This window comes from Mandrillus leucophaeus, unplaced genomic scaffold (assembly GCF_000951045.1).
Source record: "Mandrillus leucophaeus isolate KB7577 unplaced genomic scaffold, Mleu.le_1.0 Scaffold369, whole genome shotgun sequence".
In the NCBI taxonomy this organism is placed as follows: domain Eukaryota; kingdom Metazoa; phylum Chordata; class Mammalia; order Primates; family Cercopithecidae; genus Mandrillus; species Mandrillus leucophaeus.
In genome coordinates this window covers 674,287-701,809 of record NW_012103909.1, presented here as the reverse complement: position 1 = coordinate 701,809, position 27,523 = coordinate 674,287, and the positions used below count along the sequence as shown (strand labels likewise).

The following is a 27,523-nucleotide window of genomic DNA, read 5'->3' as shown; positions in this document are numbered from 1 at the left end:
AAGGCTGGGGACAATGGGGATCCCTGGTGCGAAAATGTTGGTCTACATGTTTTTTAATAATATGTTCAACTAAGAGAAAACAGTACTGTTTATTTTGTGACATTATTAGATTATACTTAAATGTCTTTTTTTACATTTCACATTATTTTTTCTAAAATTAACTACAGTTAGTTTACATTTTAAAAATAGTAACTAGCATATTAGAGTATGTAATAGGTGTTAAGGTTCTGTGCTATTCTCTTTATACACACTACATCATGTAACTGTAGCAGCAAATCTATGAGCAAATTAAATATATATATGACATTGTTTTAAATGTATCCAATGAAATGTAAATACCATAGTAATTTGATGCCAATTATTATTTTTAAAATAAACAAAAAACTCTTTATTAACAATTGACAATTTTATGCCTTAATTTTCTCTTTAAAATCATATTAACACTTTTTCTCACAGAAGTTTATTCTCTTGTACTAATTATATGTATGGTTGAAAATCATATCAATCACTATATCACCTATTATACAACACTGTATTAGTTCATTCTTACATTGCTATAAAGTAATACATGAGGCTGGGTAATTTATAGAGAAAAGAAAATAATTGGCTCAAAATTTTGCAAGCTGTACAACCATGGCCCCAGTATCTGCTGCTGGTGAGGGCATCAAGAAGCTTCCAATCATGGCAGAGAGCAAAGGGGAAGCAGGCTTATCACATAATGAGAGTGGGAGAGAGAGAGAGAATTGGGGGAAGGTGCCACACTCTTTGAAACAACCAAATGTTACACGAACTAATAGAGCAAGAACTGCACTCATCAACAAGGGACTGGTGCTAAGCCATTCATGAGGCATCTGCCCCCGTGATCTAATACTTCCCACCAGGCATCACCTCCAACACTGGGCATCACATTTCAACATGAGATTTGGAGGTTACAAACATCCAAACAATATCAAACACAAATAAAATATCTATCTAAATTACAATTAACATTGTTGAATTTTCAATCATACACATTTCTTTCTAACACTGAACTTCATAATAACTATTTGGATCTAAATATTCAAATATATAAATATAGTACAAATTTGGGTAAATGATTATTAAACATAAAAAAGTAAAGTCTTATTTTAAATGCATTTCTTAATGTAAATGCCTAGGGACAAACTTGGTGCTTCCATCAAAGGAGTGATCAGTATTTTCTGCTATTTGTTTTCATGACCTGCAGTTTTTTCACCCAAGCAATGTAACCTGGTAAGGTTCCATATGGGTGAGGAAATAAATTTCTCTTCTAAGGTGTAAGAAAGGAAAATGTGAAAGAGGAGATGAGAAAGGAAAGCCCATGGGGCCTTAATCACTAGCATTTTCTCCACCAGATCAATTTTAGGAAAGAGTTGGGGGAGTATGCAGGGAGAGGAGAGCGATGCAATACAGGGTCAGCATTTGGAATTTGTTTTCTTTACAATGATTTCTGGCTGAGTTTCCCTTGGATTGTTTTCATGTTTCACTGAGGTTGCCTAGTATGAAGATTTCTATTATAATACTCTCACTGAGTCAAATGAGAAAACAAGTAGAATTCAGGAATGTTTTCCAAAGACACACCACATCTGAGCTTTGGAGATGACATTTGAGTTAGGTTCTCTCTGATCCCTTATCCATATACTTAACCACTTAAATATACTAATCCCAACTCAATTATATTTCATGAAACTAATAATGCTACTAATGCTACTAATAATGCTAGATTATTGTTAAAATAGTTAAATAACTTTTAATGTAAGGGTAATAGTTTGATAAATAACACTTCATACACTGCTTTTAATAGAGAAGACTGAAACAAAGTAAATCACATTTCAGAGAAATAAGATAAATGTGGCAATCACAATGAGTCCATTACTTTCCTTCAGAGTACATGTACATTTCTTTTTGTACTTAAACAAAAGCAACAACTATGGGGCAACAAAATGCACAAATATGCACACACATACACAAACACACATCACTCACTTGCAGTATTTCTTTATTCAAGATGCCTTACAGGTAAGGGAGTGTGTTTATATGTATAACTATGCATATACTTCAGTTTCTAAGGAGAAATAAGGAGAATATGATAAAAAAGTTTCTTTTAACTTTTCACTTTAATCTCTTTTGTTTTAATATTCTACCATCAGAGATGCTATAGTAACCATGGTGGTCATTTTGATTTCTGGTCTGGATGACCAATGTGTTTCATAAATCCAAATATAATATACAAACTGAAGAATGCATGAGCTTGTAGCTCTGTGGTCACTGAACACTCCCTGGAAGACCATTAATGTAAAGAGTGAGGTAATTAAAACTGTGGTTCTATGCCAAAGGTTGCATTTCCCAAAGCTCTGAGAATTATTAACAAGCAGTTGGGCAGAGTGAAAGTGCAGCATTGAGACAAGAGGCAGAGAACCAGAATAATGCTAGATTAATGCTGTAGCATTGGTATACCCAGGTGATTTGTCATGTGGTTGACAAATGTAAGGCATTGTTAAATACCCAGGGTAACAAGGAAAGTGGCATAGACTGTGATAACTTGTAAACATGGCTACAAATAGAAATGAGTGACGAAGAACAGCAGCACAATTCATGTATTCATTCAACACAAACTTACTGAAGGTCACTGTGTATGAAATACTATGCAGTCTAGCTGCAAAGTCAATCAAGATAAAGACCTTTCTCTCTAAGAAAGATTCTGAAACAACAACAACAACAACAACAACAACAAAGGTCAACTCCAGGACACAAGGCAGTAAGATTTAGGTAGATAATGGAAATCTATATACATATTATAGGAGACTGGGTTTGTTTTTGGTGACATGCCAGAAAGTTTAGGATGAGTTATATTAGATATACAAAGGACAAACGATCTTTCCTCTTGAGGTTTTTATAGAAAAGCTCAGAAGTATGAAACATGGGGATAAATTAGAAAAAGTTGTTTGGTATAGTTGGAGTAAAAAGCATTATGTTGAAATACTGAATTGAGTAAATTAAGTGGGCTAAATAAATAGTAGATTTGATTAATTTGCTATGCTGTTATTGAGACTCAGACATGCATTTTAGGTATGGGTTCCTGTATAAGAAAGCTTTATTCAGTTTACCCAGCATGAGAGCGAGAAAGCAAGCACATAGTCGTTGTTTTTAGGGTGGTCACGATTTGAACACATGCTCATACAGTTATTAGCTATGGCACTTATGGATAATTCTTTAAACTCTCCAAGTCTCACTATATTATTAGAAAGACACAGTCATATGTAACCATCAAAGTATATAAAGTATTCAAATATAGAATGATTCTAATCTTGAATATGGTAGGCATTTAGCTATATGTTTTTGCTATTTTTTTTGAATGATAAGTTAAAAACTACATCTCACTTCCCCTTAAAAAATATCCTTATATAAAATATTTAAAACATTAGTTTTGTATATATAAAATGGCAGTGGCATTAAATATGTAATAATAAAAGTCTGAAAAAAAATGTTTCACTAATAACTTATAATGGGAAACGCTAGAAGACCATAAATAGCAGAAAACAAAAATTAAAATCAGGAAAACACAGGGTTAAGCAAATACTTAATGAAAATATGGCTAAATACAGGGTTTAGAAGACATAAGTTACTATTTAACATTTTGATAGTGGCAGGAAACAGACCAATTCCTAGACAGATAAGGCAGGTCCTCAGTGAAACCTGATCTTCAAGCCCAAAGCATCCTGAAACCTGAAAACCCAGCTACCAGTTCTGGATGGAGTTCATGACTGACCTGAGTGAGAACTTCATTGATGCCTTATAGCCAATCAAATGGTGCTTTTTCCAGGCCTGCCTATGAACTACTCAGCACGCATTCCCCTATTCCACACCTAAAACAACCCCTGACTCAGCCACATGTTGAACCACCTGCTTTCAGGTCCCTTCTCACCCAGAGGGCCACCCACTCTTGGGCATCTTCTCTGCTGAGGGCTTTTCTTCTGTCACTCAAAATTTTTCCCTGCCTTGTCCACTCTCCAGTGTCTATGTAACCTCATTTTTCTTGGTTGTGGGACAGGAACCTGGACCTACTGAACATCAGAAATGAAAAGGTCTATAACATGTCCCTAGTCAGCTTGCTGAGCTGCAGGCAGTGACCAGACTACGGGAGTGAAGAGTGGTGAAAGTTCGGAGGGCCCAGACCTCAGAGCTCCCCACCCCAGAGCTGTAACACCACCCCTTTCACTAGGCCACTGACAGTGGAAACAAACAAGCTATGACACGCCCCTGATCACTGGGCTGAGAACAGTGGGATAGCTGCTGTCTCTTAGATTTTGGGCACAACAGCATTCCTCTCATCCAGATGCCACTGCCCAAGGCAGAAGCTGGTTGCAGCATGCCTGGTCCGGGGTAGACTTTTAATATTTTATTTAATCTTTACCAAAAATATTCTTTCCCATTTTGTTTCATTAAAAAATATTCATTAAACATTTTTATAACTTGAAAAAATTTTTTTTTCTTATCATGGTATCAAACTAGTATTAAATAAAAACTATAAGAGGCCATTGCTTTGGACTAAGCTTCTGCACTAGGTCCCAACAGATCAAACTAAAAATCAAAATGGAGTCACTCAGGCAGGCAGAAGTTCCATGTCATCAAACTGAAACTGAACCTTTTGAGAAATCAGGAGAGAGAGCGATAACAGCCTAATTTAATGAACAGATCAGTGTCAATCTGCATGATAATGAAGTTCTCTTGGTTTTAATCCTTAACCCGAAGTAACTTGCTGTTAATTATTGTTCTCTTGCCCCTGCCTTATAAGGAGAGTAACTCTAAAATGACCAATCTGCTTTTTGCTCTTTGTTTCTGCATTCTTCTGTCCTGTTTCTGTCTATAAAGCTAACCTCCTTTGCTTAACTGATAGGAACACTTGTTCCATTTTATGGAATCAAGTGTTGTCCCATTCTAAAATCTCAAATCAAGACAACTGAGAACTTTAAATTAAATTTGTTATAATTGTGTCTTTTCACACACTCTGTTTTTCCTTAGTTGTCGTTATAAAGATCATTGAAATAACTTTTTAATATTATTTGAATTTATAATCAATATGACATAAAAATTTGGGAGGAACCCCTTGCATAAATGCATGCGTATACATGACACATAAACACACACACACACACACACACACAATGCCAAAGAAATGCTAGTTAAATATAATGTTTTTAAAATCATTCTGGGTTGGAAGTTCAAGTCAATGGACTCATATTTTTAGGATGATCTGAGTGTTTGAAATGGGGACCAGAAAAACTCTGCGTCCTGGTCTAATTATGTTCTAAGAAAGAAAAAAGAACCTGAGCCAAAAAAGTGCAAAACTGTAGAATACAAATTTTGAATTCAATTCTAGAAGGCTCTAAACCATAAAACTATTAAGAATATACTGGAAAACTCAAGAAACCTTAGAGACAGTGAGTGGCAAACATAAAATTGTCCCAGAGAAATGCAAGTATTTAGAACGGCTATGGTAATCAATTATTGCTACAGATAAATTTATCTTTCAAAATGACATACCATGATACAAATATATCAACATGAGTATAAGCAGATGCCACAGATAGAAGCATTTACAACTCAGTAGCTATAGAAGAATCAACTATTTAGAGAAAAGACTTGAAAATATCATAAAGGCAAATTTCATTTAGTGTTCTTGTATTAATTTGTACTGCAATTTAATCTTATAATCTTATTTGTTACTCAGAAGAAAAGCCACACACACACACACACACACACACAGGCACACACACACATCACATATCAATTAGATGGAATATTTTTAGGATGAAATATTTTTCATTCAAGATCACCAATTCAATAAGGTAATTAAAGAGAAACTTGAAATAGTGTTTCCTTTTTCCCCTTAAAGTCCTTTATATTACAAACTATGTTAGTCATAAATAAATTCAAAGCCAACATATAAGGTATTCTGATTGCTGAAATGTTATTATCCTTCCTTCTAAACTTACTTTTTGGCAACTTTAGTGTTTAAAGTCTTTTATATCACCCTGCATATATTTAAACTTGTAAACAAAAGGATTGAAAGCTGTCATTTGAAAATGTCATGTCTGTTGTCAGTGATTCATGAATAATTGACATTGAGATTACCTAGGGAAATTTGCAATTAGCCTTCTCATTAACATAAGAACGAACAGTAAGCTGCTTGGTGAATGCAAGATTTAAACTTAAGTATTTACTCAAGAGATAAAAAGTTTATAAAAGGACCTCTAATGAAAAATTCATTAGTTCAATGTAATATCCCAGGGGTTTCCAAGTTCCTTCATGAATCAGTCATTGAGAAAACCGAACACATATTCAGTTATTAATTTACGCATTCAAATAACTGTGAATGTCCTCAGAACAAAAGAGATCAATCTAGAGGTAACATAATAAAATGATGATTTCAATTGCAATGATAAGAAATATATACAATTTAGGCCAGTGTTAATCTGTTATTGACTATTCAGAGTTAAAAATTAGGCTCTAAGAAATATACATGTTAATAAAATAATAACAAAATTTGTGTGCATAACTACTCTGAAATGAATTTTATATGTTAAACCACTAAGGTGACAATAAATACCACTATGCCTCAACATTTTCCCTTTAAGGTTGATGTTTAAAAATCAAGGGAACATTGATCTACACAAAAATGGGCACTGATCTTTGCCTAAGTGTAGTCATAAAAAAGATAAAGTGAGTAATGTTAGATAGTGTGCACATAAAGATACAAAGTGTCTGTTTCTATTCATTTTTATGTTAATAAATTGGTCAATTTAATTGCACTTAACTTTGGAGGTGCCTTTTGCAATCCACAAATATTTTTGGTATAATTAAATGCAGCAACTATTTTAAAGAATTAATTGCTTTTGATTTAATTTTAGAGATGAAATGATGAGCAGTGTAAAATAAGTTGAAGATGTTAGAAAATAATACAATACAGTTCACAGAGTTTTTGTATAGAGTGGGAAAAAATATAAATGTATTTTTGGAGTAGTTCATATTTCACATAGTGTATGTTATGAATATGTGTCATCCAGACAATAAACTCACATAAGAAATAATGTATTTGGAGGAAAAGATGATTTTGCTTTATATAAAGCATCTCCTCTTAAATTATCAAGAAGTACCAGGAATCGACAAAGATATATCAGAGGCTACCTGAACTGGCAAAAAAAACAAGCCAGAAAGTTAGAGATGTAGACTTAAAGACCTTTTGACTTATCAATTTTTATAAATTTTACATAATATTTCATTTTCTCCTTCCAAGATAGTTTAAATTTGAAGTTCACTTCCTGTTTGTATAAGTGACATGGATACCTCCCAAGAAGCCTTTGTAACTGCCTAATGGGTTCATCTTACTCACTGCCTAGACAGAGATGATTTATCAAGACAGCAGAATTGCAATTGAGAAAGAGTTCTTCACACAGAGCTGGCTGTGTAGGAGACCAGAGTTTTATCATTACTCAAATTAGTCTCATCAAACATTTGTGGATCAGAGTTTTTAAAGATAATTTGGTGGATGGGGGTGCCCAGTGAGTCAGGAGTGATGATTGGTTCTGTTGGAGATGAAATTATAGGGAGTTAAAGCTTTCCTCTTGCACTGAATCATTCCTGGGTGGGGGTCAAAAGATCAGATTGACACAAAGTTTTGCTAAGCTCACAGCAGGGAGCTCCTGTCTACCCAGGCAACCTCTGGCTTGTGCTTCCGCCTGCAGCCACTGTGATTGCGTGCTCAGTCCCTGGCAGGAGGGAGCATGTGAACGAGTGAGTGCAGGATCCAGACAGCCACTCCGAGTGCTGACACTCAGAGTGCTACATGAGTAGGCTCCATGCAGGGCCCACAGCAAGATCAGGCATATCACCCTGAGGGCAACATGGAAGTATTCAACAGGCAGGGGTGTCTGCAACCCCAAAGCCCAAAATAGGGAATTACAATGTGCGATTTACTTATTTTAGTTCCGTCATCTGCAGCTCAACAGACTGTGGCGTGTTAGCAGCTCAGTCATCCCCACATCCCATTCTGACCCATGGCTCTGGGACTGGCTCAGCCCCACTGCTGCTCCTATGATATGGGGTGGTTGCCTTATTCTGGCAAGGGCAGAGGGCCAGTGTTACAGTCTTTCTAGATACCTGTGTTTGGTTGTTCTGAGCTCTTGTCAGGAGGTCAAGCTGACAATTGAAGGGATGAGGATGGAGAATTTTATTGACCAATCAAACAGCTTTCAGCAGAGAGGGGATGGGAAGGTGGAATCATTTCTCTCAGTGTGGCTGAGCCTGGGGGTTCTTATAGGCATAGGATGGGAGGTGGTGGACTGCAGGTAGTACAAGAAAAGGTAACTTTCAATGGGTTAAAAAGCATTATTCAGAAACAAGAATTGGGAATGGGCAGGGAAGAATTGGGAAGTTCTCACTCTGGGTCATGTATTTTATCTGGAACCAGTAGACCAGGATACCTTGGCTCAAAGGTGGAGTTTTACTCGGGACCCGCCCCTATTTTTCTAGGTGTTAGCCTGCCTCCTATCACTATCAACATTAGTCAGTTTATTGATCTGGTGGTGCCAGGTGATCCATCAAGACGAGGGTCTGTAAAATATCTCAAACGATGATCTTCGGTTTTATAATAGTGATGTTATCCCCAGGAGCAATGAAGGGAGGGTCAGAATCTTGTAGCCTCGAGCTGCATGACTCCTAAACCATAATTTCTAATCTTGTGGCTAAATTGTTAGTCCTGCAAAGGCAGTTTAGTCCCTGGGTAAGAAGGGGGTTTGTTTTGGGAAAGGACTGTTACTGTCTTTGTTTTAAACTATAAACTAAGTTTCTCCCAAAGTTAGTTGGGCATAAAACCACCTTTGGAATGCACAAGGACTGCTGGAGGTTATTAACAGAAGCAAGATGGGAGGGCAGGGCCAAGATGGCTGACTAGAAGCAGTGGCTATCTGAGGCTCCCATTGAAAAGAACCATAACAGCGTGTGAATCCTGCTCCGGCAACCGAGCTATCCAGGTTCTGTCGTCGGAACTGACTAGGTGGCTGGCGTGACCTACGGAGAGGAAGAAAGAGCAGTGTGGTATGACAGCTCACCTGAGAGCCACATGGGGCAAGACAGGCCCCATCCCCCAGCCAAGAGAGGTGGTGAGTGGGGAAGACATCATCCTTTTTTCCATGGGACTGTACAACCCGTGGATAGGAAAATACCACTTGTGGACCCATGCCACCAGGGCCTAGGGTCCCAACCACGGAGCCACGCAGATTCTCAACAACCATTAAACTAGAATCTGCTTAAGCCTGCTGAACTCCTGATGGGAGGGAAGCAGCCAACACTGGGACTGATAGCCACCTAACACACTAAGCTCCCAAGGCGAGGGAACAGGGCAGCCATCTCTGTAACTCCAAGCCATGCTTTTCCCTGGTGGAGCCAATGAGTCTGGATAGCTTGGTCCCAAGAGGTTTTCCCCACAGCCCAATACACCAACTGTGGCCGACTGTGGACAAAGTGCCCTTTCGGGCCTGACCTTTACCAATCCCACATCACTGGGTGGGGCCTCCCTGCAGGAACTCCAACAACTCCAGCTAGGGGCTTAGGGACAGAACTCTGATCCCCTTGGGCCTGAGCCCCTAGGGAGAGGATTGGCTGCAGCCTCCAAGGATCAGCAGACTTAGACTTTCCTCCTGCTAGTTCTGAGGAATCTGGGCAGCCCAGACGAATGGGTTTCCCCCTAGCAAAGCAAACCTCCTCCCCTAAGGGATAAAGTGCTTTGTGAAATGGGTCCTGCTCCCCATGCCACCATACTGGGTGAGACCCTTCAACAGGGTCTGTTAGACATTCTGTACTAGAGCATTCCTCCTGGCATCAGGTTGGTGCTCCTCAAGGTCAGAGATGCCAGAGAAAGAAGCAGGCACCCATCTTTGCTGTTCTCCAGCCTCCTTGGGTGACATCTCCAGGCACATGAGTGAACAAGATGAACAGGGCCTGAGTGAACCCCCAGTAAACTTCAGCAGCCCTACAGAAAAGGGATCTGACTATTGCTAGAAAAACAAACAGAAAGCAACAACAACAGCATCAACAAAAAAATTGCCCACAAAATCCCCATCCAAGAGTCAGCAGGCTCAAAGATCAATATTAGAAAAACTATTGAAGGTGAGAAAGAATCAAGGAAAAAAACGTTGAAAACCCAAAAGGCCAGAGTGCCTTTTCTCCAAATGATCACAACAGCTCTCAAACAAGTACACAGCACTGAATGGAGCATGAGATGGACAAATTGACAGAAGTAGGCTTCAGAAGGTGGGTAATAACAAACTACACTGATCTAAAGGAACATGTTCTAACCCAATGCAAAGAAGCTAAGAACCTTGATAAAAGGTTACAGGAGCTTCTAAATAGAATAACCACTTTAAGGAGGAATATAAATGACCTGATGGAGCTGAAAAACACAGCACAAGAACTTCATGAAGCATATACAAGTATCAATAGCCAAATCAACCAAGCAGAAGGAAGGATATCAGAGTTTAAAGACTGTCTTGATGAAATAAGGCATGCAGGCAAGACCACAGAAAAAAGAATGAAAATGAATGAACAAAACCTCCAAAATATATGGGACTATGTAAAAAGACCTAACCTATGATTGATCTGAGTGCCTAAAAGAGACAGGGAGAATGAAACTAAGTTGGAAAACACACTTCAGGATATTATCCAGGACAACTTCTCCAACCTAGCAAGACAGGCCAACATTCAAATTCAGGAAATACAGAGGAAACCACTAAGATATTCCACAAGAAGAGTTACCCCAAGAAACATAATCATCAGATTCTCCCACGCTGAAATGAAGGCAAAAAAAAAAAAAAAAAGTTAAGGGCAGCCAGAGAGAAAGGCCAGGTCACCTTCAAAGGGAAGCCCATCAAACTAACAGTGAACTTCTCAGGAGAAACCCAACAAGTCAGAATAGAATGGGGGTGAATTCAACATTCTTACAGAAAAGAATTTTTAACCCAGAATTTCATATACAGCCAAACTAAGATTCATAAGAGAAGGAGAAATAAAATCTTTTCCAGACAAACAAATGCGGAAGGAGTTCGTCACTTACAGGCCTGCATTGCTAGAGCTCCTCAAGGAAGCATTAGATATAAAGAGGAAAACCAGTAACAGCCACTGCAAACACACACCAAAATATAAAGACCAATGACAGTATGAAGAAATTGCATCAACCCGTGTGCAAAATCACCAGATAACATCATGATGACAGGATAAAACTCACACAACAATATTTACCTTAAATGTAAATGGGCCAAATCACCCAGTTAAAAGATACAGACTGGCAAAATGGATAAAGAATCAAGACTTACTGGGGTGCTGTATTCAGGAGACCCATCTCAAGTACAAAGACACATATTGCTCAAAATAAAGGGATGGAGAAAGTTTACCAAGCAAATGGAAAGTAAAAGAAAGCAATGGTTGCAATCCTAGTCTCTGAAAAAATAGACTTTAAAACAACAAAGGAAAAAAGGCAAAGAACGGCATTACATAATGGTAAAGGGATCACTTCAATAGGAAGAGCTAACTATCCTAAATATATATGCACCCAATATAGGAGCACCCAGATTCATAAAACAAGTTCTTAGAGACCTACAAAGAGACTTGGACTCCCATATAATAATAGTGGGAGACTTTAACACCCTACTGTCAATATTAGACAGATCAATGAGACAGAAAATTAACAAGAATATTCAGGACTTGAACTAAGTTCTGGTTCAAGTGGACCTAATGACATCTACAGAACTCTCCATCTTAAATCAACAGAATATTCATTTTTCTCAGTGCCACATGGCACTTATTCTAAAATCGACCACAAAATTGATAGTAAAACACTCCTCAGCAAATGCAAAAGAACTGAAATTGTAACAGTCTCTCAAACCACAGTGCAATCAAACAGGAACTCAAGATTAATAAATTCAATCAAAACCCCACATAACTAAGTGGAAATTGAATAACTGCTCCTGAATTACTCCTGGGTAAATAATGAAATTAAGGCAGAAATAAAAAGTTATTTGAAACCAATGAAAACAAAGAGACAACATACCAGAATCTCTGGGACACACCTAAAGTAGTGTTAAGAGGGAAACTTATAGCACTAAATGCCCATATCAGAAAGATCTCAAATAGGCATCCTAATATCACAATTAAAATAACTAGAAAAGCAAGAACAAAGAAATTCAAAATCTAACAGAAAAAAAGGAATAATTAAGATCAGAGCAGAAATAAAAGAGATAGAGACATGAAAACCCCCTCAAAAAATCAACCAATCCAGGAGCTGTGTTTAAAAATAATTGACAAAATATATAGATCACTAGCTAGACTAAAAAAGAAGAAAAGAGAGATGAATCAAATAGACACAATAAAAAGTGATAAAGGAGGTATCACTACCGACCTCACAGAAATACAAATTACCATCAGAGAATACTAAAAACACCTCTACGTAAATTAACTACAAATTATAGAAGAAATGAATACATTCTTGGACACATACTCCCTCCCAAGACTAAACTAGGGAGAGGTCAAATCCCTGTATGGACAAATAATTTCTGAAATTGAGGCAGTAATTAATAGCCTACCAACTGAAAAAAGCCCAGGACTGGATGGATTCACAGTCGAATTCTCCCAGAGGTACAAAGAGGGGAGCTGGTACCATTTTTTTTTTCCCTGAAACTATTCCAAACAATTAAAAAGGACGGACTCCTCCCTAACTCATTTTATGAGACCAGCATCATCCTGATACAAAAAGCTGGCAGAGACACAACAGAAAAAGGAAACTCTGAGCCAATATCTGTGATGAACATCAATGCAAAAATCTTCAATAAAATACTGGCAGACCAAATCCAGCAGCACATCAAAAAGCTTATCCACCTTGATTAAGTCAGCTTCATTCCTGGGATGCAAGCCTTGTTCAACATACACAAATCAAAAAATGTAATCCACCACATAAACAAAACTAATGGAAAAAAAAACCACATGATCACCTTAATAGATGCAGAAAAGTCCTTCGATAAAATTCAACATTCCTTAATGCTAAAAATTCTCAATTAACTAGGTATCAATGGAACATATTTCAAAATAATCAGAACTATTTATGACAAACCTATAGCCAATATCATACTGAATGGCCCAAAGTGGAAGCATTCCTTTTGAAAACCAGCACAAGACAAGGATGCTCCCTCTCACTACTCCAATTCAACATAGTATTGAAGTTCTTGCTAGGGAAACCAGGCAAGAGAAAGAAATAAAGCATATTCAAATAGAAAGAGAGGAAGTCAAATTGTCTCTGTTTGCAGACGACATGATTCAACATTTAAAAAACCCCATCGTCTCAGTGCAAAAATTCCTTAAGCTGATAAATAACTTCAGCAAAGTCTCAGGATACAAAATTGATGGCAAAAATCACAAGCATTCCTACACACCAACAATAGACAAGCAGAGAGCAAAATCATGAATGAACTTCCATTCATAATTGCTACAAAGAGAATAAAATACATAGCAATAGAGATAAAACAGATGTGAAGGACCTCTGAAAGGAGAACTACAAACCACTGCCCAAGGAAATAAAAGAGGACACAAACAAATGGAAAAACATTCCATCCTTATGGATAGGAAGAATCAATATTGTGAAAATGGCCCTACTGCCCAGAAGTAATTTGTAGATTCAATGCTATTCCCATCAAACTACCATGGGCATTCTTCCAAGAATTAGAAATAAACTACTTTAAATTTCATATGGAACCAAAAAAAAGCCCTTATAACCAAGACAATCTTAAGTAGAAAGAACAAAACTGGAGGCATCATGCTACCTGACTTCAAACTATACTACAAGGGTACAGTATTCAAAACAACATGGTACTGGTACCAAAACAGGCATATAGACCAACAAAACAGAACAGAGACCTCAGAAATAACACCTCACATCTACAGCCATCTGATCTTCGACACACCTGACTAAAACAACCAATTGGAAAATGATTTTCTATTCAAAAAATGATGCTGGGAAAACTGGCCTACCATATGCATGACACTGGACCCCTTCCTTACACCTTATACAAAAATTAACTCAAGATGGATTAAAGACTTAAATGTAAAACACAAAACCATAAAACCCTAGAAGAAAACCTAGGCAATACCATTCAGGACATAGGCATGGGCAAAGAGCTCATGACTAAAATACCAAAAGCAATTGCAACAAAAACCAAAATTGACAAATGGGATCTAATTAAACTAAAGAGCTTCTGCACAGCAAAAGAATAAAATAAATAAATAGCTATCATAAGGGTAAACAGGCAACCTACAGAATAGGATAAAATTTTTACAATCTCCCCCAGACAAAGGTCTAATATCCAGAATCTTCGAAGAACTTAAACAAATTTATCAGAACAAACAACATCATCGAAAAGTGGGCAAAGGGTATAAACTGACACTTCTCAAAAGAAGATATTTAGGTAGCTGACAAACATATGGAAAAAAAAAAAGCTCAACATCATTAATCATTAGAGAAATGCAAATCCAAACCACAATGAGATACCATCTCATGCCAGTCAGAATGGTGATTATTAAAAAACTCAAGAAAAAAATGGATGCTGGAGAGACTGTGGAGCAATAGGAATGTTTTTACACTGTTGTTGGGAATGTAAATTAGTTCAACCATCTAAGACAGTGTGTTGATTCCTGAAGAATCTAGATCCAGAAATACCATTCTACCCAGCATTATATATACCCATATTACTGGGTATATACTCAAAGGAATATAAATCATTCTACTATAAAACACATGCGCACCTATGTTTACTGCAGCACTATTTACAATAGCAATAACATGGAAAAAACTCTGATGCCCATAAATAATAGAGTAGATAAAGAAAATGTGATACATATACACCAGGGAATATTATGCAGCCATAAAAAGGAGTGAGATTATGTCCTTTGTAGGAACATAGATAAAGCAGGAAGTGCCATCATCCTCAGCAAACTAACAGAGGAACAAAAAACCAGTCACCTCATGTTCTCACTCATAAGTGGGAATTGAACAATGAGAACACATGGACACAGAGAGGGAAACAAAATGCCCTGATGCCAGTTTAGGAGTGGGTGGTGAGGGAAGGGAGAGCATTAGGATAAATAACTAATGTATGCGGGGCTTAAAACCTAGATGACATGTGGATAGGTTCAACAAACCACCATGGCACCTAGGTAACAAACCTGCACATTCTGCACTTATATTCAGAAACTTAAAGTAAAATTAAAGAAAAGAAAAGAAAACTTGTACCTATATGTTTGTTCGATTTTTTTTAAATGCTACTTTTCTTATATATATATGAAAAAAACTCTTAATGTTATTAAAAAAATGGAATCAGTTTGTGATAAAATAAATGAAAACATTAATGACATATTAACCATTGATTAAAACTATGCAAATAAACATATATATACATAAAATGAATGTGAACAATTGCACCAAGTTAATAAAAATTGGTTTAATTTATATAAAAGAAAAACGGAAAAATGATTCTTTTTTTATACGTAATCATTTATATTGTGGGACTTAGGAAATCAAACAATGGAGTTCTAATTTGCAAATCAAGCAACAGGTATTTAACAAATACTGCTTTTACTCTTAAAAAAAGCAATATGGAGTTGGTTGAGTCAGATCTCTTTCACTGAGATCTCATCTCAGTTACAATTTTGCAATTGTGGTTTTACCTTTTAAATTTATTCTAGATGTTTCTTACTTCTTTATTTAGTTCTTTAATTCATTTCATATAGCAATATAAGCTGGATAAACCTTAAAAATTTATAGTCAGTAGTTCATATTATTGTTATCATTTTAAGAATAAAAGTAAAATCCTCAGTTCTAATTATTTATAAATGAAACATTATTATGTATTATTAAGGCCTGTTAATGAAAACATCAAATTTTGTAAAATATTTTAAAGTTTATTCTGAGGCAATATGAGTGGTCATGTCCAAGGGAACAGTCCAAAAGGTCCTGAGAAAGTGTGCCACATGTGGTCAGATTACAGTTTGGTTGTATGTATTTTAGGGAGACAAGAATTGCGGGTAAAATTACAAATCAATACATGTAAAGCGTACATTGGTTTGGCCTAAGGTGGTGGGATATATTGAAGTGGAAGGCTTACAGGTCATAGGTAGATTTAGATTTTCCGACTGGCAATTTGTTGAATGAGTTAAGCTTTATCTAAAGAATTGGTGTCAATAGAAAAAAAAAAAAATGCTTGAGTTAAATTAAGATAGGGATGGTTGTGGAGGCCAGAGTTCTTTTTATGTAGATAAAGCTTCATATGTAGCAGCCTTCAGACGGAATAGAAGAGAAATATCTCTTTTCAGACGTTAAATGTGTCAGGCTCTTAGTTAATCTCTCCAGATGCAGGGGAAAGTTTAGAAAGGGAAGACCTGGCTGCTTGTACTAAAAGACTCTACAGATGTAAATTTCCCACACAAAAGTTGGCTTTCTCCGTGAAGTTCTAGCTGATTTTCCTGGAAGAATATCTGAAACAAGAGAGTGAAGCAGCCTAGCCTGAATTAGCAATAACTCCTTGGCTCAATGAACTGCTAAGCAACAAAATTCCTAAAGCAATACAGGATTCTAGAAGTAACAGTAGTCTTTGAAATATGACTGAGATCGTAGTTAACACGTCACATCATCAGAGCAACCCAATAGCTATGAATGTTACTGTTACTGGGGGTCCTTGCTCCCAGAGCTCCCAAGATAGTGGTGGGCCACTTCCAAGATGGTGGCAAGCCTTGTGTTCTCTGACCTGGGGTTATTGGCCTCACCGATTCCAAGGAATGGAATCTTGGGCCATGCAGTGAGTACTATAGCTGTATTAGATGCCGTGGGTCATGGAAGAGAACCATGGAACCTAGTGACTAATGTTCAGCTCGATTAGGACAAATGCGGGCACTTAGCCATGCAGAAACAATGACAAGCCTTTAGTCTAATTGGGAGCAGCAATGGGTGTCTCACTGGATCAGGAGCACAGCAGACACCCTGCCAGAGGGATGGAAATCAGCAGCCGGTCTCCGATGGTAGCAAACAACAGTGGTGGATGGCGAGGGAAAGCTCAGCTCAAGGCATAACAAACATGGACCAGAAGAGTGTGCAGTTGCAAGGTTTAATAGAGTGAAAACAGAGCTCTTATACAAAGGGAGGGGACCCAAAAAGGGTAGCCATTGCCGGCTCCGATGCCTGGGTTTATATCCCGATCATTGTCCCTCCCACTGTGCCATCAGGTGATACATGATTGACTATTTCTTTACCTCCTGTTTTTGCCTGATTAGCATTTTAGTGAGCTCTCTTCACTATCTGATTGATTGGATGTGAGCTAAGTTGCAAGCCTCATGTTTAAAGGTGGATGCGGTCACCTCCCCAGCTAGGCTTAGGGATCCTTAGTTGGCCTAGGAAATCCAGCTAGTCCTGTCTCTCACATGGGCTCCACACGGTCATTGATGACAGCAATGTCTCTCATCTGTAGCTGGAGACAGAGATCGAGGCTCTCAAAGAGGAACTGCTCTTCCTGAAGAACCATGAAAAGGAAGTAAAAGGCCTACAAGCCCAGACTGCCAGCTCTGGGTTGACCCTGGAAGTAGATGCCCCCAAATCTCAAGACCTTGCCAAGATCATGGCAGGCATCCTGGCCCAATACGATGAGTTGACTCAGAAGAACCGAGAGGAGTTGGACAAGTACTGGTCTCAGCAGATTGAAGAGAGCACCACAGTGGTCACCACACAGTCCGCTGAGGATGGAGCTGTTGACATGAGGCTCACAGAGCTGAGACGTACAGTCCAGTTCTTGGAGATCAACCTGGACTCGATGAGAAATCTGAAGTCCAGCTTGGAGACCAGCCTGAGGGCGGTGGAGGCCCCCTATGATCTGCAGATGGAGCTTCTCCACAGGATCCTGCTGCACCTGAAGCCGGCGCTGACACAGATCAGGGCAGAGGGGCAGCACCTGGCCCAGGAGTAAGATCTTCTGCTGAACATCAAGGTCAAGCTGAAGGAGGCTGAGATCGCCACCTACCGCCACCTGCTGGAAGACAGCGAGGACTTTAATTTTGGTAATGCCATGGACAGCAGCAACTCCATGCAAACCCTCCAAAGACCACCACACACCAGATAGTGGACAGTAAAGTGGTGTCTGAGACCAATGACACCAAAGTTCTGAGACATTAAGCCAGCAGAAACCGGGTACACTTTGGGGAGCAGGAGGCCAATAAAAAGTTCAGAGGTCAAAAAAAAAAAAAAAAGATTTTATGGTTTGTACTGTGTAACTTAACCCTGGCCTGCATGGTCTTAGGTTTTCTGTATAATTTTGGTATTTTATTGCCACAGAGTATGCTTTGTCAGCTTTATGATCTCTGTGTTAACATTAATGCTGGTTAGCTATACTTAAACTCCAAAACAGGGGAGTACAAGGAAGTATGGCTGACCTTTCTTCCCTTGGGGCATGGAATTCAATTTTTCAGGTTTCTCTGGGATCCCCATGGCCTATGGACTGTTCATTCTCCATAGGCCTATGGGGACTATAGGATTTTATTTTTGATTTATGAACCCATTTTGAGTGCTTCTATATATATTCAAAGGCCCCACAAGAAATTATGTTTTCTACAAAGAGCAAGAATATTTGTTACATAAAAAAGAATATGTACCCTTAAGAAATAACCATAAAGTTCAAATTAGATAAGATCATATTGAAAACAGCAAGTCTGTATCCATCTACTTGTTAAAATTGGTAACAGATATGTTCTAAGGAAATTTAGCTAGTTATGATAGCTCGCTTATTTCTCACATTAAAAATTTGACTGTTAAGGGTGATAGAGCTTAAATGTGGTTGCAGGGGAAATGTATTTTTTAAGACATTTCTTTCCATCTTGAGGATATAATAAATGTAAAATTCTTCAACTATTCCACTTTACTAGAAAAAAAGCCCTGAGGTTTAGGTTTCAGACCAAGTTAAATCATTTTTACCCTATAGGAAATAAACTGAAATTTAAACTTAAATTATGTAGAAATTTTGCTTAAGAGTCCCTTTATTAGACCTTGCTAATTGATGATTTCCACACTTACTTTCTAATTTAGCACTAATAAAATCATTCTATCAGACTAGACTGTAAGGGCTATTCATCATAATGTTCTTTCACTAAATGGAAGCCTTATTTAAAGCATTTTACTTAAATCCAGCCACTTACTATCAACCATTTTGTATCTCTTTATTTCTAAATCCAAAGGCAAAAATATCACTTAAGGTCTGAATTAAAATGTTTTCTAAAACAGTATTAAGTTATATTCTTTATTCCTTATTTTAGATAAATTTGAGAAAGTTTAGAAACAATATCAATACTTTTCTTTTAATTTAAATTTGTATTTTAAATATAATTGTTACTGTATCTGTCCACAGCATATTTTGCCAATAATTCTTGAATGAATTGGAATTTTATTTAAAGTTGCCAAACAGGGAGAAAATTCAAAGCCTTCATTATACCAGCATTATCAAGCGAATACTATTAATATCCAATATTATTGTGTCTTTAATGCCTTATGCATTAACTTGAGGTCTACTAATTAAAATTTTCTATTAATGGTTTTGAACTTAGTTGAACTAGAATTTTGCATTATTATCATCATTTGTTTGGGAAAATCTGCAAGAATTTATTTTTAAGTACATATTAAAATTAAAATAATCTATTTTCAAAACTTTAACTTCACAGATTAATATAAATAGGCAAATTAAGAGTTTATTTAGTGTTATTTATATTATTGCTTATTGAAGTTCACATTTTATGAACTAAAATTTTCTTTTTCCATCAACCTTGTTCAGATCATCACCACCTCTCAGTTGGGTGATTGAAGTAGTTTCCTACCTACTATTGTTACCAGAGAGGGGTCCTGATCCAGACCCTAAGAGATGGTTTATTCATCTCACTCAAGAAAGAATTTCAGGCGAGTTCATGAAGTGAAAGCATGTTTATTAAGAAAGTAAAGAAATAAAGGAATGGCTGCTCCATAAGTAGAGCAAACTTGAGGGCTGCCGATTGTCCATTTCTATGGTTATTTCTTGATTATATGCTAAACTAGGGGTAGATTATTCATGCCTCCTTTTTTTAGACCATATGGGGTAACTTTCTGATTTTCCCATAGCATTTGTAAACTGTCATGGTGAGGTGGGAACGTAGCAGTGAGGGTGACCAGAGGTCACTCTCATTGCCATCTTGGTTTTAGCTGGTTTCTTTAAGGCGATCTGATTTATTAGCAAAGTCTTTATGACCTGTATCTTGTGCCAACTTCCTATTTCATCCTGTGACTGAGACTATCTAATGTCTGGGAATGCAGCCCAGTAGGTCTCAGCCTTATTTTATCCAGTCCCTATTCAAGATGGAAGTGCTGTGATTCAAATGCCTCTGAACACTATAATACAATTGCCTTTCCCCAAGGCAGACAGTCATTTTAAGAAACCATAAATAAGATGATGTAATTCCTTGACTTAAACACCTTCAATGGATTTGCATTGTACATAGAATTAAAACAGACCCTTAGCAGAACTTACATGATTCAATTCCTGTTTACTGTTTTAACTTTACTTCAAACAATATTCTCTTTGACTTAGTATGCAAATGTCCAGGTTTCCTTTTGCAAGTCTTTGAGCAACAATGCTCTTTCTTAGCTTGAAGGCTTCCTATATACTGCTATGTCTTCTTAGAAGGCTGTAACTCCTTTCATGAGTTATTTTTCCTGGATCCGGTATTGACTTGTCATATGCTATCCAAGTCTGACCATGCTAATGCCCATCCCCATTCAAAACACCCAAGAACATTTTACTCTTTTTAAAAATCACATAATCACTTATCTGTAAATTACATATTATATTTTAGTTTGCCCCAAAGAAGATAAGTTGCATAACATTGATGCACTCATTCAGAGACTAGCACAATTCCTGAAGCACAGTGTAAGTCATCAAAAGCAGTTCTTATAACTGTCTAATAATAGTGCATTCAGAAATAACTTTTTTTCAGAAAGTTTAATGATTCAAGATTTTGATTTATTTGCAAGTAATTTTTACTGAATAGAAAAAATATTTTACTGCATTTAGTTAAAATACATTATGGAATGGGACTAAGATTTTTATATACACTAGCACTATAGAGTTATAATTATTGACCATTAAATTGGACTACTTCTGGAAGTCAATATAAAATAAAGAAATGTTATGTTTTTTTGGTTTGATAGGAAAAAATCATTCTAGTTCACAGAAAAAAATACTTTTTTTCAAGCAAAAATTGAAAGACGTTATAGGTGATTATACAAGGTAGAACAATTACATTTTTTAAAATGTTTCTAGAAAATGCAGATAGTTTTAATCAGTAATATAGAAGCTTGGAATAAAATTATCAAAACAACTCAGTAAACACACTAATAGAGGAACAAAAAACTAGAGACTGAATACTGATTCAATGCATATTTATATTTATTAAATTCTTAGGTACTGGTGACACTGCACTAAACAAAAGTGACAAAATTATTTTCATGGCATGTATGTCAGTGGACAAATTAAGATCAAATTGTTGAGTGGAGAGGTTGTTATTTTACTTGCCACTGATCCCTTTTAATTGAAAGATTAAAAATTACCTTCAAAATGTAGCCATTTATTAAGATATTTAAAAATCCTATAAAGTTGGAGATTGGGGGGAAATGCAACATCACAGGGCATGAGACAAAAATAAAGTGTATCAAGATTTATACTTAATTTAGACAATGTCAGGTTCAACTCTGAGAAGGCAGATGTTTGGGTAATTGTCAATTGTGATATATGCTTCTATACCATATTTTAATCTACCTAAACCATAATCTCAGTAAGAGTACTTTGAAATCTATTCTCATTATTTCTTCTGTATTATGCAACAACTATAACCACAATAGCACTGTATAACAAACCATTCTAAAACCAGTGGATTGCAAATTAAGCTTTGATTTCTCACCCTTATGTGGGTTTGGCTGGAGTTCAACTGATATAAGGCAGCTATCAATTCTTTACCACAGGTTTGGTTCAGGACTGTTTTTTGTATTTCTCATTCTTGGGAGACCAATAGGTTTCTTGGGGCATGTCCGTCTCATTGTAGACGCAGAACAGAACAGGGAAGCCCAATCATGCAGCTCCATTTCAAGCCTCTCTTCACATTTCTTTTATCAACATACTTGCCAGGGAAAGTATAAAGGCCAAAGTACATGGAGGTGCAGGTCTGGAAATAAATAAATAAATATGGGACAATAATTTAATCTACCACAAAATCAAATAGCCTGGCTAATGGACTGTTGCAAATACTCATATATTTTACAACAATATTTTACAGTTCTTGTACTTGCTGTTACTGCAATAAGCTACAAAATTTATGAGTACGTGGGCAGCTATAGAGTAAGACTTTTTAAAATGTCATAGATAAGCCTTTAAACAACTCTTTTTTACTTTCTAAAATTCATATTACTTAAGCTTTTATTGAGATAATTTTAGATTAACCTGAAGTTATAAGAAATAATGGAGAGATATCTGTTGTACCTTAACCCAGTTTTTCTTAATGGTAACATCTTGCGGAACTACAGTACAATATTTCAGATAGGCAATTCATTACTATCTGCCATCTTTATTCAATTTTATATGACATTATGTGGTGTGTCTGCATGTGTGTATAATCCTATGCAATTTTATGTGTCAATTTATAGGAGCATCACCACAGACAAGACACAGAAGAGTTCTGTGTCTGGTAGGAATCTCTTGTGTTATCCCCTTAACAGCCACACACTTTTCTTCACCTCTACTAATACTAATCTCCAGCAACTAGCAATTGTTTCTTTGACTCTATAATTTTGTCCGTTTAAAAATGTTCTATAAATGAAATCACATAGTTCACATAGTATATTACCTTTGAGATTGGATTTTTTCACTAAGTATATTTCCCTTGAGATCTACCCAAGTTGTATATGTATCAATAGTTTGTTCCTTTTATTGATGAATAGTATTCAGTGTTGTGAATTTACGTTTGTTTAAGTATTCACCTATTGAAGGACTTTTTTATATAGATTTTGACTATCATGAAATAAAGATGCTATGAATATTTACAGATTTTGTATGACCCTAAGTTTTTATTTCTGTAGGATAAATACCCAAGAGCGCAATTGCTGGGTCATTTGGTAAACAGAGACAGTTTAGAAAGAAACTCATATTTTTTTTTTTCCAAAATAGTTGTACTATTTTACATCTTTACCAGGAATTTGTGATTGATCCATTTACTTTAGATATGAATCATATCTTTTCTAAAATGTGCTGGGAGAATCAGGCCTATATTTTGCAAAATATGGGTAAAATTTCAGTTTATTAACAGTAACTTTATAGGAATTGAAGAAGTATGCATTTCTTGGGAAATACCTAAAACAAAGCATAAAGCAGTCTTCAGGTATTAGAAAATTGCTCACAGAATTCAAGAACATTTCACTTTCATTTTATATTCTTGAAGTTAATTTTGCCTTTTTAAAAATTGTTTGAGGTGGGGTCTCGCTCTATCACCCAGGCTGAACTGCAGTGGCATGATCTCAGCTCACTGCAACCTCTGCCTTCCAGGCTCAAGTCATCGTTCCACTTCAGTCTCCCAAGTAGCTGGGATTACGGGCACATGCCACCACACTCAGCTAATTTTTTTTAATTTTTGTAGTTTTGCTATGTTGCCCAGGCTGGTCTCAAGTGATCTGCCTGCTGGGCCTCCCAAAGTGCTAGGATTACAGGGATGAACCACCATACCCGGCCTCATTCTGTTTTTTTAATTCATGGGATTATACGTTTCATTGTCCACAATACAATGATCAGAGATCATGATAGTTTCATATAGTTTTATACAAACAACCCAAAAATGATAATACATAGTTTGAGAAGAAAAAATTATGGGTTCAAGTGATTCCAAAGAAATGATTCCATTTACTTTAGGTTTTAAGTTATTGTTCCAGAATCTTTTTCACATTAGATTTCACATTTCTTCCCTTTCTTAATACTCTGATAGCTTAATTATGAGTCAATGACATAAATATGTTGTAGAAATTCCGTATTCATGATTTCACAAACTTAGTAATCACGTGAGAAGAAATGCTCTGGAAATGATATCCAAAAAAGGATTCTTATCATTATGGTTTAGGTTAACCGTCTATGACTGAACAAGATACATGTCAGGAAGGCAGATAATCGGAATGGTTATAACTTGGGGTGGGAATAAGTTTTCCCAGATTATTCTCATTTAAACAATATGGAATTAAATACATGTATATTATATTTATAAATCTATACACATATTTATTTATTTACTTATTTATTTAGTTAGTTAGTTAGTTATTGAGACAGAATTTCACTCTTGTTGCCCAGGCTGGATTGCAGTGGTGCAATCTTGGCTCATCACAACCTCTGCCTTCTGGTTGCAAGAGATTCTCCTGCCTCAGCCTCCTGAGTAGCTGGAATTACAGACGTCCACCACCACACCCAGCTAATTTTTGTATTTTTAGTAGAGATGGGGTTTCAGCATGTTGGCCAGGCTGGTCTCGAACTCCTGACTTCGTGATCTGCCCGCCTCGGCCTCCCAAAGTGCTGGGATTACAGGCATAAGCCACCACGCTCAGCCACATATATTTTAATAAGCATATTATGTATGTTAATAAATATATATATTTATATATAATATATGTGTGTGTGTGTGTGTGTATAGTGAGGCAGAGAGATGGGGGTGGAGAGAGAGAGAGAGAGAGAGAGAGAGAGAGAGAGTCAGGATATCCCTCTGTAGCCCAGGCTGCACTGTCATGCAGTGACGCCATCGGAGCTCACTGCAGCCTAGAGGCTCAAGAAATTCTTGCACTTCAGCACCCCCCAAGTAGCTGGGACTACAGGCATGTGCCACCACACTTGGCTAATGTTCTTGAATTTTAGTAGAGATAAGGTCTCCCTATGTTGTCCAACCTGGTCTTGAACGCCTGAGCTCAAGGGATCCTCCTGCCTCAGCCTCCCTCAGTGCTGTGATTACAGTTGTGAGCTAACACACCCAACCTAAATTATATTTTAATGGAAAAAAATAAAAAAAGGATTCCCATGAAGATACCAGAAAAATAGAACATACTCACTGATCTCCCCCTCCCCTAAACAAAGCATTTTCCAAAGCATAATCAGATATAATATCCAATTTCTAGCAATGTGAATTGAATTTGAAAGTAGATTGACCATAAAACTCTATTTAAAACGATATCTTGGTTAGAATTTATAAATCATGTTTGTGGCATCAGCTTTATCGTCTGGCATTCCAGAGGCAGACCTCACCAATCAAGCACACTTAACTTAATGCAGTTTTAAAACAGCCCCCCACTAAGGTATACAAGCCAACCACTACCAATTTATCAGAGTTGACATGTTAGAGAAAACCTATCTGTAGTATCAGAACTGCCCAGTGGGAGATTCGTTAATCTACAATATTCTTCAGATTTTACCCCAGAATAACTGACTCTTTTCATTCTATTCCAAGACAAAAATAATTATCAAACTAAAGTTAGAAAATGAAAACATACATGCTTTAGAATATATAAAGCCGTTACATTTTCTTTTTATGGAGTCAAATCAGTCAGAAATTATAAAAGCTATAGGTATTTTTGATATTAAAATTTCATGCAAGTTCTGTAATCGATGAAGATTGGAATATTCAGTTATGCCTGAAATCTGCAACTTTTTCATGAAGTTTTTTTTTTTTTTTTTTTTTTTTAGACATCTTTTAATGGGAGTCACGTGGCCAGCAGGCAGAGCATGCTGACCCGGGCCCCCTTTTTATTTTTTTTTTTTTTGAGACATCTTGCTCTGTCGCCCAGGCTGGAGTGCAGTGGCGCGATCTTGGCTCACTGCAAACTGTGCCTCCGGGGTTCACGCCATTCTGTCTCAGCCTCCCGAGTAGCTGGGACTGCAGGCGCACGCCAGCACGTCCAGCTAATTTTTTGTATTTTTTAGTAGAGACGGGGTTTCACCGTGTTAGCCAGGATGGTTTCGATCTCCTGACCTCGTGATCCACCAGCCTCGACCTCCCAAAGTGCTGGGATTACAGGCGTGAGCCACCGCGCCTGGCCTCATGAAGTTTTTAAGAGAATGAGAGGGATAAACAAAAAACTAAAAGACAAAAAGCAACAACAAAAAAATGATGTGTTTTGTTTTACATATATTGTCTTTATTTCGGCTGTCATGATATACAAGATTAAGTACATTTTATTAAAAGGTAAGAGAAATGCTAATTAATTCTAATTGAGAATCTAATACATCAATACTTCAAGAGATAAATCTTTGATATAAGAACATACGCACTAAGGACTAGATCGTTAATAATATAATCATTAGAGTTTGTTTTCTGCATATTATAGTGGTTCTCAAATTTAGCTGTTTATCACCTTGACTTAATGAAGTTTTATTAAACTACTGAGGATAAGCTCCAAAAGCAGACATACAGAATAAGTCTCTCAAAAGGTGAAATCCAAGCAACATAACAGATTCTAGAACACAAACAGGATTGTGAACTACTGGCTTTGCCTTACGTCACTCTGTTTCTACTGGTAGAGTGACTGTTAGTGCTAGCGTATCTACTTTGACACGATCAAGGTTAAGAAATATTTCTCAAAGCATATATGCAGCTTTTTTGATAGTAAAGAAATCTGAAGGTGCAATAGTTGAAGAATTATGTTTTGTTACTTTTCTCTTACATACAGAAAAATTGCCAAATTTGTATGATTCTCATAGATCTCAAGGAAACAAAGCTGCTTTTAAAAAGCACAAAGTATATTGTCTGAGGTTGATCAAAATCGATTTTTTATTTCTCAGGTCTTTACCTTTGCACATCAAAATTAAAACCTTGAATTTTTAATTTTTTCTACTTTAGTTTTCCTCAATTTGTTTGTGTTTCCCTTCTAATGATGACACCTCCAATTTTCATGGTACAGTTTAAATTTCCAGTCAATACTGTTTTCAAAAATCGTTTGTGTTAAAAGGAACAACAGAATATATTTTTATTTAGTCCTTCCTGTATTTACAGACAGAGTCCCCAGACTCCAATTTTATTAAATCAAGGATTTCAGAAACTATGTTAAGAAAATAAAATAAATTTACTAAATTCTATTGTGACCATGGGAGGGGTGGTGGTAGGGGAGGACGTGCATATTCTGGAGAGGTGGGGTCAGTAGGTTTTTTGGTGTAGTTGAATCATTGGCAATTCACCATTCTATCAGTATAATGTTTTACTGAAAGATTTATCATCTTCAAGTGAGAAGAGCAGAGTAGCAGATGAGAAGTCTAGACATTTTCCTATCCTGAATCAGTGTTTCTGGGCTACAACCTCCGAGGTTATTCATCAATGAAGTTGGAAAGATATGGCACCC

General features: G+C 36.7%; 1 pseudogene; it reads left to right on the top strand.

The window, feature by feature from the left end:
• Window positions 1-2,026: 2,026 nt before the first annotated feature.
• LOC105546782 lies at window positions 2,027-18,274 on the top strand (annotated as a pseudogene).
• Window positions 18,275-27,523: the final 9,249 nt, after the last annotated feature.